The sequence below is a fragment of the Somniosus microcephalus genome, chromosome 4 (genome assembly GCF_052327205.1).
Source record: "Somniosus microcephalus isolate GS21.2 chromosome 4, FLI_Smic_1.0, whole genome shotgun sequence".
Lineage (NCBI taxonomy): Eukaryota > Metazoa > Chordata > Chondrichthyes > Squaliformes > Somniosidae > Somniosus > Somniosus microcephalus.
This window is the reverse complement of record NC_140990.1, coordinates 137,370,774-137,383,972: the sequence shown is the minus strand read 5'-3', so window position 1 is coordinate 137,383,972 and position 13,199 is coordinate 137,370,774. Positions and strand designations below refer to the sequence as shown.

Below are 13,199 nucleotides of genomic sequence, written 5' to 3'. Positions count from 1 at the left end.
GCAGTGGGGAAACTCAAACAAATATTGTCAAGATGCGACAGAGTCACTCGATTTATCAGGACCTGAATATCATCAGCCTTTGGATATAGAAGGGAAAAACACCAATCACAGTGGGGAGAAACAGGACACATGTTCTCTGGGTGGATCCACCTTAAATAAATCGTCTAGCCTGTGGGATTCGTGCACCCACCTGAATCAACAGTGTGAATGTGGGGACTGTAGGATTGCATTCAGTTGCCTGTCTGAGGTAAATCTTGGATACAGTCACACCGGGGAGAGGTCATTCACCAGCTGAGCATGGAAACAGATTAGTCGCTCAACTCACCAACTGACAAACTCACTTGTTCGAAATGGGGAGAATCCGTTCACTGCTCTGTATGTGGAAAGGGATTCAGTCGATCATCCCATTTACTGACACACCAGCACAGTCACACTGGAGAGAGATGGTTTAGATACTTCACGTGCGGGAAGGGATTCACTTTGTTGTTCCAACTGTTGACACTCCAGCATGTCCACATTCAGAACAATTCCTTTAAATACACTGACAGTGAGAAAAGCTTTCAAAGTTCAAAGCAGCTGATGCATGATCAGCGCATTGATACTGGAGAGAGGGTGTTTCAATATCCTGTGTGTGGGAAGAAATACACCCCACCTGCTGAGACTCCAGTGAGTTCACATGTGACTGCAGGGGTTTGGATTCTGTTATTAATCACATCCAGGACTGAACCATGGCAGAGTGCCCGTGCACTTGGTTTTCTGTGTGAATTACTGATGAATTTTCTCTCAATGGGAATCACAGAAACTCATTCTCCTTTCACTAATTGGGGCTTTCAATGGCGGGGCTTTTCCCCAGCATGCACCGCGGGAGAGAATGTGCCCTATTCACACTGGAGGAGCCCAGTGCGCAGGCGAAGTGCCGCCTCTGTGTGTGTGTGTGAAGCATGCGCACTGTCATTCTGATCAGAGCCATGCGAGTGCAGTGAGTGGACTAAGCAGATGCGGTTTTTGTGCGGATTACGAATCAGCGGGGTGCAGGGAGGTAACGTACCCGGCGGGTGGGCTACATAAACAGCTGGAGTAGGCCGCAAGCCCCGAATGAGAACCTACAAGTTCCGCGTTTGCAGCTCAGCTCGGAGGCTTTTTCCCGTTAACAGGCCCCGGTTATCGGCGGCCATCTTTGTAAAGGAAAGCGGAAGGTTCATGTGTTACAAACTTACTTCGTCGAGTGGCGCAGCGCATGCGCAGTCAACTTTGTACAGGAACCAGTAGTGGGCGGGGCTTCAAGGTCCCAGTGAGTGAACTGAACCCAGCCAGAGTCAGCACCTTCAGGGGAGGAGAGGGAGGGGAACCAGTGAGTGTAGAACTGAACCCAGCCAGAGTTAGCACCTTCAGGGGAGGAGAGGGAGGGGAACCAGTGAGTGTAGAACTGAACAAAGTCAGAGTTCAGGGAGAAATTGACCAAAGCTGGCATCAAGGAGCCCCCAGTAAAACTGGTAATAGGAGGGGAAACTCTCCAATGGGTGGAGTCATATTTAGCACAAAGGAAGATGGTTGTGGTGGTTGGAGGTCAATCATCACAGCCCCAGGACATCAGGCCCATGTCCTATCTGAACCAACCTCAGCTGCTCCAAGGTCAGAAGTGAGGATGTTCATCGTCGCTGGGTCAAAATCCTGGAACTCCCTCCCTAACAGCACTGTGGGAGTACCTTCACCACACAGACTGCAGCGGTTGAAGAAGGCAGCTCACTACCACCTTCTCAAAGGCAATTAGGGATGGCCAATAAATGCTGGCCTTGCCAGCGACACCCATGAACGAATAAAAAATAAAACTGGCAGCGGAGGGAAAACTGTCTTGAGATGTGCGATGGGTTTGGATTTCAGCACAGGGAGGAGGGAGAGTGTGGGGGTGGGGTTTAGTGCTTGGGGGAACAAGAGAAGAAAGAATGTTCCTTAGAAACTAGAATTGTCTGTTCTGAATTTCTATCCTATATTTATGATTATTGATGAGTGTTGTAAACTCCTTTTACAAGGTATTGGAAGGGGAGAATTTGCAGATGGAAAACTCGAACCAAACAGCATGTCAAGATCTGACAGTCACTCGATTCATCAGGACCTGAATATCATCAGTCTTTGAATGTGGAAGGAGAATTGTTTGTCTGTTCTGTCTGTGGAAAAAGATTTCAAACATCAGTGTGACTGGAAAAGCACCGAGACACACACACCCGAGTGAGTGTGTTCCAGTGCACTGACAGTGGAAACCGCTTTAACCAGTTACACGGCCTGAAAAAACATTGCACCATTCACAGCGGGGAGAAACCTAACACGAGTTCTGTGTGTGGACGAGGCTTCAACTGATCGTCCAACCTGAAGAGACACAAGGACACCTGCACCACGGCGAAACCGTGGAAATGTGGGGACTGTGGGAAGGGATTCAGTTACCCATGTGAGCTGGAAATTCATCGGCGCAGTCACACCGGGGAGAGGCCGTTCACCTGCTCTGAGTGTGGGAAGGGATTCACTACTTCATCCCACCTGCTGAGACACCAGCGAGTTCACACTGGGGAGAGGCCATTCTCCTGCTCCGTGTGTGGGAAAGAATTCACTTGTTCATCCCATCTTCTAATTCACCAGCGAGTTCACACCGGGGAGAGGCCGTTCAACTGCTCCGTGTGTGGGAAGGGATTCATCCGGTCATCCCACCTGCTGACACACCAGCGAGTTCACACTGGGGAGAGGCCGTTCACCTGCTCCGTGTGTGGGAAGGGATTCACTCAGTCATCCATCCTGCTGACACACCAGCGAGTTCATACTGGGGAGAGACCGTTCACCTGCTCTGTGTGTGGGAAGGGATTCACTCAGTCATCCAACCTGCTGAAACACCAGCGAGTTCACACCGGGGAGAGACCGTTCACCTGCTATGAGTGTGGGAAGGGATTCACTCAGTCATCCAACCTGCTGACACACCAGCGAGTTCACAAGTGACTGCAGGAGTTGGATTCTGCTGTTATTGCTGCTGTTAATCAAATCCCGGACTGAATTGTGTTCATTCTGACAGTTGGGGTTTGTTTCTGCTGATAATAGCCCGTGTAACTGGGCTGGAGTTTAATATTTTGATATTTCAAATAACACAGTATGTCGATGCTGTCTCCAAGATAAGAGGCGACTAATTTATGTCCTATTATTCCCATATACCTTGGTTCCCTTAGTGCCCAAAAATCTATCGATCTCCGCCTTGAATATACACACGGACTGAGCACCACAGCCCTCTGGGGTGGAGAATTCCAAAGATTCACAACCCTCTGAATGAAGACAATTCTCCTCATCTCAGTCCTAAATGGCCGACCCCTTACCCTGAGACTATGCCCCCTAGTTCTAGACACTCCAGCCAGGGAAAAACAGCCTCTCAGCATCTACCCTGTCAAGCCCTGTCAGAATTTTATACGTTTCAATGATGTTCATTCTGGCAACTGGGATTTGTTTCTGTTGATGTTAATAATTCCTGTAACTGGGCTGGAGTTTAATATTTTGAGATTTGAAATAAGACAGTGCGTAGATTTTTCAGTTCTCCAAGATAAGAGGAGACTAATTGAGGCCCTGTTACCGACTGCTCCATTTTTGGGCCTTTTCTCCTTTCTAACTTGAGATTATTTCAGTTCTCGTACCTTCGGTTACTCTCATGGACAAGTCCCAGCTCCCCATACCTTCCAGAGTGCCTCTCCTCGCCTTGGTATCCAGGGAAGATCTCGGTAACACGCCCAGGATCAGTAAACACAAAACCCAGACTGTTAATCACTTTCAGCTGCTGGACTTAGCGTGTGTCCCACAGCATCTCTCTCACCTTCGATGTGTGAATAGAGCATCACACCTCCCAACCTGCTTTCAATTTAAATTTGAATCCACTCAGCAAATGTATTTTAAAAAATACGTACAAGTAAACAGATCACATCAAATAATTGGCAAAGGTTTAGAGTCAACAAGATGAACAAGTGAACACATCATGGCCCAATACCCCAGCTCTATATTCACAGGAGACAGTGTATTATCTAACTCATCGAGTGGACAGAATAGTGAAAGATCCCAACTCTAAGAACATCTAGAATCTGTTGTAAATACCTTTCAAACCTTGACTGGTCCAATCTGTTGGTTTCGTTTCAGTTTAAGTGAATGGAAGAAGAGAGGGGGTTTCAGAGTAGGGGTGAAAGAGGAGTTGGGGTGAGGGGGGGTTGGAGAGTAGGGGTGAAAGAGGAGTTGGGGTGAAAGAGGAGTTGGGTTGAGGGGTTTTGAAGAGTAGGGGTGAAAGAGGAGTTTGGGTGAGGGGGGGTTGGAGACTCGGGGTGAAAGAGGAGTTGGGGTGAGGGGGGCTGGAGAGTAGGGGTGAAAGATGAGTTGGGGTGAGGGGGTTGGAGACTCGGGGTGAAAGAGGAGTTGGGGTGAGGGGGTTGGAGCGTAGGGGTGAAAGAGGAGTTGGGGTGAGGGTTGGAGAGTAGGGGTGAAAGAGGAGTTTGGGTGAGGGGGGTTGGAGACGGGGTGAAAGAGGAGTTGGGGTGAGGGGGGCTGGAGAGTAGGGGTGAAAGATGAGTTGGGGTGAGGGGGGGTTGGAGACTCGGGGTGAAAGAGGAGTTGGGGTGAGGGGGGTTGGAGAGTAGAGGTGAAAGAGGAGTTGGGGTGAGGGGGTTGGAGCGTAGGGGTGAAAGAGGAGTTGGGGTGAGGGGGTTGGAGAGTAGGGGTGAAAGAGGAGTTGGGGTGAGGGGGTTTGGAGAGTAGGGGTGAAAGAGGAGTTGGGGTGAGGGGGGCTGGAGAGTAGGGTGAAAGAGGAGTTGGGGTGAGGGGGTTTGGAGAGTAGGGGTGAAAGAGGAGTTGGGGTGAGGGGTTGGAGAGTAGGGATGAAAGGAGTTGGGGTGAGGGGGTTTGGAGAGTAGGGGTAAAAGAGGAGTTGGGGTGAGGGGGTTGGAGAGTAGGGGTGAAAGAGGAGTTGGGGTGAGGGGTTGGAGAGTAGGGGTGAAAGAGCAGTTGGGGTGAGGGGGGTTGGCGAGTAGGGGTGAAAGAGGAGTTGGGGTGAGGGGTTGGAGAGTAGGGGTGAAAGAGCAGTTGGGGTGAGGGGTTGGAGAGTAGGGGTGAAAGAGGAGTTGGGGCGAGGGGGGTTGGAGAGTTGGGGTGAAAGGCATTGGGGTGAGGGGTTGGAGAGTAGGGGTGAAAGAGGAGTTGGGGTGAGGGGGTTTGGAGAGTTGGGGTGAAAGGCGTTGGGGTGAGGTTGGAGATGTAAGAAAGGGGGAATCTTACTTTCTGAGTCTCCCTACTAACTAACATGAACTAAATCAATTGATTCTATTATTAATTGTATTTTAAAGATTTCATTCTGTTGTTGCTGCCCTTATAATCCTGCTTTTAAAACCAATGTAATCTGCCCTGGGAAGAAGCGGTTCGATTTTAAATGCCCGCCTTGGGCCTCCCTTGACTCAGATTTTAAAGTGAGAAACAGGCAGCTTGTCTGTGGACACAACTATCAAGGTCAGATGTGGTGCCACTGTGTGGAATGTTAAATCTGCCAAGAATTAAAAGCATCGGCAAACGGCAAGGACACCATATCTCGACCGATGGAGACATGTTCCCTTTGTGTTGCTGTAACTACCCCAGATAGGGGTCTTGATGGTCAGAAACAGCTGATGTCAGGGTGTCGTGAGATGAGGAGCTGACAGGGCCAGGCAGGTTCATTAGGGATGGGACATCCCTGTAATTGAACAGGGCGGTTTCAGGTCTGAGTCAATGATTGGGTTAACTCGTCCCCACAGGCTTTGCTGGGAAGAAGAAGTATAAGAAGGGCTCTCTGAAACACTTAGGTTGTAGAGTCATTCGACCTGAAGCTTGGGAACATCCACCAGACGCCCCGAGGATGGTTTCGGGTTGGCGGAGGACCCACACCCGTCACACCGGGCGGATGAGCAAGCCTAGAGACCAGGTCCGATGGGGGTTTGACCTGTGGAAATCGCGTCTTCTACCCAGGGCCCAACGGGTAATATAAACCTTGATTGCGCCTTGTTTAACTACTGCTCTGATGCTGTAATGTATAGAGTCTCATTGTCACTGAATAAAATATAATTACTGTCACCAATACGGGTCAAGTCAAATCTTTCGTAACTCAGGAGTGAAAGGGTTAATTGGCACAGACCCAGAAACTCAACAAATTGGCGACCGCAGCAGGACGACTTGACAGATAGTAATTAATAAACATTTTGTTCAGTGGAACTGGGCTCCTGAGATCTGTGGCCCACTAATTTTTCTCGGCCAGGCTATCGATCCAGGAAGGAGAATCTCGGGGGGGTGTCGGACTAACCTCCTACCAGTAGTTGAGCGATCGGTTTGCTGAGCATGGCTAACCTGACAGAGCATGCCAGGGACAAGGAACATGGGAAGCTGCTCCCTGTCACTGACTTGGTATCATTCCTCGCGAGTCCAGAAGGCGACTCATACTGAAAAGCGCTTGATTGGGTCTAGAGTCAAATTGACAAGGGCAGGTTCAAATTGGAGAAAGGGAAGCGTATATTGGCTTACGCAACCCACCTCTGCACGCAGACTAGAGAAAGGAACAGGTGAGAGGAGAAGCTTAAAGAGCAGGAGAGACAGTCGGAGAGAGAGAGGTGAAAAGATCTAAGGTGCAAGCTAACCCGTCTGAGAACTCAGCAAAGGAAGGGAAGAAACAGGGAACAAGTTGCTGAGACGACAATTTAAAAGGCGAAAAAAAAACTTAAAGTTGAAACCTGTGCCGAGAAAAATCAAGCCCAAGATCACTGAGTGAAAGGAACCTTAAAGGATGCTGGAATTTCAGTTTGTGTGAAAGTGTGTGTTCAAGTGAGGAAGTTTTCCTGACCATGAATGTTTTAGAAGTTACAGTATTCCTTTTGTCTGAAAGTTTGTCTTTAAAGAAAAGTGTCTGTTGTGTTTGTTTTAGCTCCGCCCACTTTTCTGTGCACTGAGCTAAAAGCCGTTTAACCCATTGTCGTCTTGTCTTGGATGTTGGGAGTTTTAAGAAAGTGTGAATATGTTGAGTTTGTTCATTTCAATTTCAGATTGTGCGGCTAGAAGCAGGGGGAGGCTTTGTGATTTACATTAGAAGTTAAAGACACTGCTGTGGATATATTGTGACGGGGCAAGTTGGGCCACTCTGAAAGCCTGGCAAGAGATTGTTTTACAAAAGATAAGCTTCAGCCTTGGAGTTACTGTCGCCATGTGCCTGATCCTTGGTTTGAAATTTCCAAAGCCCTTTGATTTAATTTGTTTAAATGTGAAAAGCCAATTTGTCTCCAGTTATATTCAGTATTTTTAGTCATTTGGGAAAGTGCCTGAAGGTAACGATGAGGTAATTCACTGTTTTCTCTCAGTGTGTGCTATTTTGTTTTATTTTGTCTGTTCTGTATTGTGTTTAGTTCATAAAATATTGGTTCAAATTAAATTGGAATTATTGAAGTTAACTGAGCTCTGTTTTATTCAGTTAATAATGAAGCTTCACTAATGATTTCTGTTTAACGGATTTTTAAATCCTAAGGAAGTTTTGAAGTTACAAAGACTTAAAAAAAAAACAGGTGTTGACTTAAAACAAACTTCTGTTTGTTCACTTGAGTAGTAACAAATTCAGTCTTCTGTTTCTAATCATTTTATTCTTTAACTGCAGCATATAAAGCAATTTACAAGCGGAGCCTAGTCCCAGGTGGAGCACGTGTACCTAGGCCTGGGGATCGCCGTGCTCCCGAACAAAGGACAAAGCTGACATTTATAGACTGTTTTCTGATCAAACTGGAGCCGGCATTTCCTAATATGGTCGTCTCTGGCTCCTGCATAGTCCAGAGACACACGTCCACATCAACAACACACAGATAAACATCGTGGCCTTGGTACGGTGAGCAGAAACCACTAGTTCTGGACTTTCCTTATCCTAACATCAGATTTCTGATCCAAACATTCTGTTGTGAATATCGAAGGCTGGTTGGTCAAAAACACCAGCTGTTGCTCAGTGAAATCTCTCTCTCTCTAATGATACGAACCACATTGTCCCCGATATCGAATGAATTAAACATGAACCCCTTTCAGAAGCTGAATTAACCGGGGTCCGTATGCTAACATGTCCCACTTATTTTATTTTTTATGGGTTACGTTACCTCTTGGCAAAGTGTTTGATATCTTTCTTTGTCTTTAATAACCCTGGCTTGCTCTTAGTGCCCTTGCTATCTCCTTACCTTTCCTGATATTTTCTATGTCCCTTATCGACTTCCTTACACAGCAGAACGCAATGACCAGAATCCCTAAAGTTATTACCTGTGCTCTCACCAATCCCATCAGGAACAATCTAGCCCAAGGATGTAGTTCCACTCTAGATACTACTTCCCACCATTCATGATTCCCAAGTCTGGGGATTGTCTGTTCTGTCTCTTTATTTGTCTGTATCATTTGCACTGTGTGTTTCTGGGATGTCCCAATTTGCTCAATTATGCCCTTTAAAGCCAGAGACAGGGGAGGTATACAGTGTCCCATATGTGGAATGGCTTCATTCTCCAGAGGCCATCTCATCTGCAGAAAAGTGGCGTTATGATGATGGACCAGTCCCAGTGTTTTAGCACCGATACGCCTGTTTCTCGCTGGAATCAAACAAAAGTGATGTTCTAGTATGAGGCATCGGGGTGAACCCACAGTCATATCAATGGCAGTAGTAGTCACACAATCCTGTCCTTTTCCTTTATACACGCTATCAGTTTGGTCTTTGCCCCATTTACTTATTCCAATCTGGCATTTTGGTGATTCTTTGTCGAGGGTGAACCCACAAGCTGGAACAGTCTGTTGATGGACTACATCACATCGACAAACCCATGTTGTCCCTTTCAGAGTACAACACTGCAGATCTGGTGCTATCCAAGTTCCTCCCTTCTTAATCAGATATCTTGGCTATTCCTCATTCTGTTTATGGATCGGACCAAACTCAGAGTCTTCCCCCATTCCAACCGATTCTACCCGATACACCTTCCAAGGTTTCATTTCATTTCCATTTCTCCTTAACAAAGACAAGACCAATCCCACTGGTCTAATATCTTCATTTCAATCCCCTTCCCCCGGGGCCAGAAACAGCATTCCAATTTTCTGCCTCACATCATTGTCTATGTCTTGGTTCCTTTAAACCATTTTCTCTGTTGTTCTTCATGAATAAACAAAGGGATTTTATTCCCCTCGATGTTGTCCAGTCCCTTCTGTACCACATTCTTCACAATGTCACACAGAGGCTACACACGATGCCTCCAGTAAGGCCTTGATTCTGGTTAGCCTCATTGTTTGACAATAATCTTTTTAATTGTCTCTTCATTACCCCATCGTGTTCCCACATACTTTCTATATCTATTCTGTTTACTCCTGCTAACCTTGCCGTGGCTCCTATTCCCAGCTATCCTGTCAGCTCTCGCTTTCTTTGTGATTTAAACTGATTCTCCTTCTGTTCCCCATCTTCCTCATCCCTTGGTTCCTGTTTTCTATTCTTTACTAACACATCCTTTACTAATTCTCCTACCATGTTGTCTATTAATTGTGAATATCTCCCTTCACATAATCTAGTTGACAGATTCAAGCTCATGTTTAACACTTTTGATTTCAATTAACAATTTCAAAATGCACATCATTATAAAATACATTTCCTGATTCAATTACTTCTAGTCCATATAATCAATTTTAATTTCACAAACAAATTATGCCCAGATTATGTGATTTTACAAAGAAGACAAAAGTAACAATTGCGTTTGGATGCGAGTCATTTATCCTCCCCTTCAAGCAATGTGTCTTGGAAAATAGGATTACACAGGATATACGGCAGAGAAACACACCATTCGGCCCAACCAGTCCACGCCGGCGTTTATGCTCCACTCGAGTCTCCTCCCGTCTTTCCTCATCTAACTCTATCAGCATAACCCTCTATTCCCTTCTCCCTCATATGCTTGTCTAGCCTCCCCTTAAATGTATCTATACTATTCGCTTCAACCACTCCCTGTGGTAGCGAGTTCCACATTCTCCCCACTCTCTGGGTAAAGAAGTTTCTCCTGAATTCACTATTTGATTTCTTGGTGACTATCTTATATTGATGGCCTCTAGTTATGCTCTTCCCCACAAGTGGAAACACTCTCTCTGTATCTACTCTATCAAAACCGTTCATAATTTTAAAGACCTCTATTAGGTCACCACTCAGCCTTTTTTCAAGAGAAAAGAGACCCAGCCTGTCTATCCATTCCTGACAGGTATACCCTCTCATTTCTGGTATCATCCTTGTAAATCTTCTCTGCACCCTCTCCAGTGCCTCTATATCCTTTTTATAATATGGTGACCAGAATTGTACGCAGTGCTCCCAAGTGTGGTCTAACCAAGGTTCGATACAAGTTTAGCATAACTTCACTACTTTTCCATTCTATAACAATTCAATTCTATAACAATCAATCCCAATAATTTAACCCAATGGGTTAAAGTCTTAAGTCCAATTTTGTCAGCACGCTGCGACATTCGATGTCTGCAGATAACAGGAGATAAATTCTTAAAACTGCTGGATCTCTTGCTCTGCCATCAACCTCTTATCAAACTGGAGCTGGCATTGCCTAATATGGTCGTCTCTGGCAACTGCACAGTCCAGAGACACAAGTCTGCATTTTCTTCAACACACATCAACAACGTTAGAAGCAGTAAAAACACTGTGGCCTTCCTGGGGCAGCACAAACCACTAGTCTCCAGACTTTTCTTATCCCAACATCATATTTCTGATCGAAACATTCTGTGATGAAAATATCCAAGGCCAGTTGGTTGCAAACACCAGCTGTTGCTCAGTGAAATCTCGCTCTCTCTCTAATGATACCAACCACATTTTCCCTGATATCGAATGAACTAAACATGCACACCTTTCAGAAGCTGAATTAACCGAGGTCCATATGCCAACACCCCTCTCATCTTCCATTTACTTCAATTGAAAGGAAACCGACAGATTGGACCAGTCAGGATTTGAAAGATATTTACAACAGATTCTAGATGTTCTTAGAGTCGGGATCTTTCTCTATTCTGTCCACCCGAGGAGTTTGATAACAGACCTTCTCCTGTGAGTATAGAGCTGGGGTATTGGGCCGTGATGTGTTCACTTGTTCATCTTGTTTACTCTGAACATTTGACAATTATTTGATGTGATCTGTTTACTTGTATGTATTATTTTAAATACACTTGCTGAGTGGATTCAAATTTAAATTGAAACAAGGTTTGCAGGCCTGATGCTCTATTCACACATCGAAGGTGGGAGAGATGCTGTGGGACACACGCTAAGTCCAGTAGCTGAAAGTGATTAACAGTCTGGGTTTTGTGTTTACTGATCCTGGGCGTGTTACCGAGACCTTCCCTGGATACCAAGGCTAGGAGAGGCACTCTGGAAGGTATGGGGAGCTGGGACTTGTCCATGAGAGTAACTGAAGGTACGAGAACTGAAATAATCTCGAGTTAGAAAGGAGAACATAAGAATATAAGAAATAGGAGCAGGAGTCAGCCATTCGGCTCTTCGAGCCTGCTCCGCCATTCAATGAGATCATGGCTGATCTTCTGCCTCAACTGCATTCACCGGCCCTATCGCCATATCCCTTGATGCCCTTACCAGTCAGAAATCTATCGACTTCTCTTTTGAATTTACCCAATGACTGAACCTCCACAGCCCTCTGGGGTAGAGAATTCCAAAGATTCACCACCCTCTGTGTGAAGAAATGTCTTCTCATCTCAGTCCTGAATGGCCTACCCTTTCTCCTGAGGCTGTGGCCCCTGGTTCTAGACTCCCCAGCCAAGGGAAACATTCTCCCAGAGTCCACCCTATGAAGCCCTGTAATAATTTTTTATACTTCAATGAGATCCCCTCTCATTCTTCTGAATTCAAGAGAATACAGGCCTAGTTTTCTCAATCTCTTCTCATGCGACAGTCCCACCATCCCAGGAATCAATCTCGTGAACCTTCGTTGCACTCCCTCTATGGCAAGTATATCCTTCCTTAGGTAAGGAGACCAAAATTGTACACAGTACTCCACGTGTGGTCTCACCAAGGCCCTATATAATTGGAGTAAGACTTCTTTACTCCTGTACTCATATCCTCTTGTAATGAAGGCCAGCATACCATTTGCCTTCCTTTGGCTTGCTGCATCTGCACATTCACTTTCAGTGACTCATGTACAAGGACACCCAGGTCCCTTTGAGCATCTGCATTCCCCAATCTTTCACCATTTAGGAAATACTCCGCCTTTCTGTTTTTTCCACCAAAGTGAATAACTTCACATTTATCCACATTATAATCCATCTGCCATGTTCTCGCCCACTCACCGAACCTGTCGAGATCCCCTTGAAGCCTCTTCACATCCTCTTCGCAACTGACACTGCCACCTAGCTTTCTGTCATCAGCAAATTTGGAAATGTTACATTTAGTCCCTTCATCTGTGAGGGTGCCGGTTAGTTCTCCTAGTAACCCCTAGGTGGCACCTTCATGAGTGGTTACCCCTGTGTTAAATCCCTAATTGACTGTTATTGGGCTTATGAGTTTCACCTGTGATTTGTAGTATATTAGTTCTGTTTTTCCCCTTCTCTGTGCTCAGTCTTGACAAGCCTTTGTGCCAAGTGGTTGCTTGTCAGAGCTCCTAAAGTGTAATTGTATCTTTGTGTTTATTAAGTAAAGTACTTTGTTTGAACTTTATACCTGCCTCAAGCCTCGTCTCTGCACTTGGGTCCAGATCCAGCCTCGCCCCGACATCATCCAAATCATTGATATAGATTGTGAATAGCTGGGGCCCAAGCACCGATCCTTGCGGTACCCCACTAGTCACAGCCTGCCATCCTGAAAAAGACCCGTTTATCCCTACTCTTTGTTTTCTGTCTGTTAACCAATTCTCAATCCATGCTAGTATATTACCCCCAATTCCATGTGCCCTAATTTTGTTCACCAACCTCTTGTGTGGGACCTTATCGAAGGCCTTCTGAAAATCTAAATACACCACATCTAACGGTTCCCCTTTGTCTACTCCACTAGTTACATCCTCAAAAAACTCCAATAGGTTTGTCAAACAGGACTTCCCTTTCATAAATCCATGTTGACTCTGCCCAATCTTACTATTAGTTTCTAAGTGCCCAGTTATTGCATCCTTTATAATAGATTCCAGTATTTTCCCAACTAC

At 45.8% G+C, this 13,199-nt stretch overlaps 1 long non-coding RNA gene across 1 annotated transcript; it reads left to right on the top strand.

Moving 5' to 3' along the window:
* Nucleotides 1-5,207: 5,207 nt before the first annotated feature.
* LOC147119830 (uncharacterized) lies at nt 5,208-12,721 on the top strand. The gene is made up of 2 exons (XR_015078089.1): nt 5,208-7,354; nt 7,667-12,721. It is a non-coding gene; the product is annotated as an uncharacterized LOC147119830 (long non-coding RNA).
* Nucleotides 12,722-13,199: the final 478 nt, after the last annotated feature.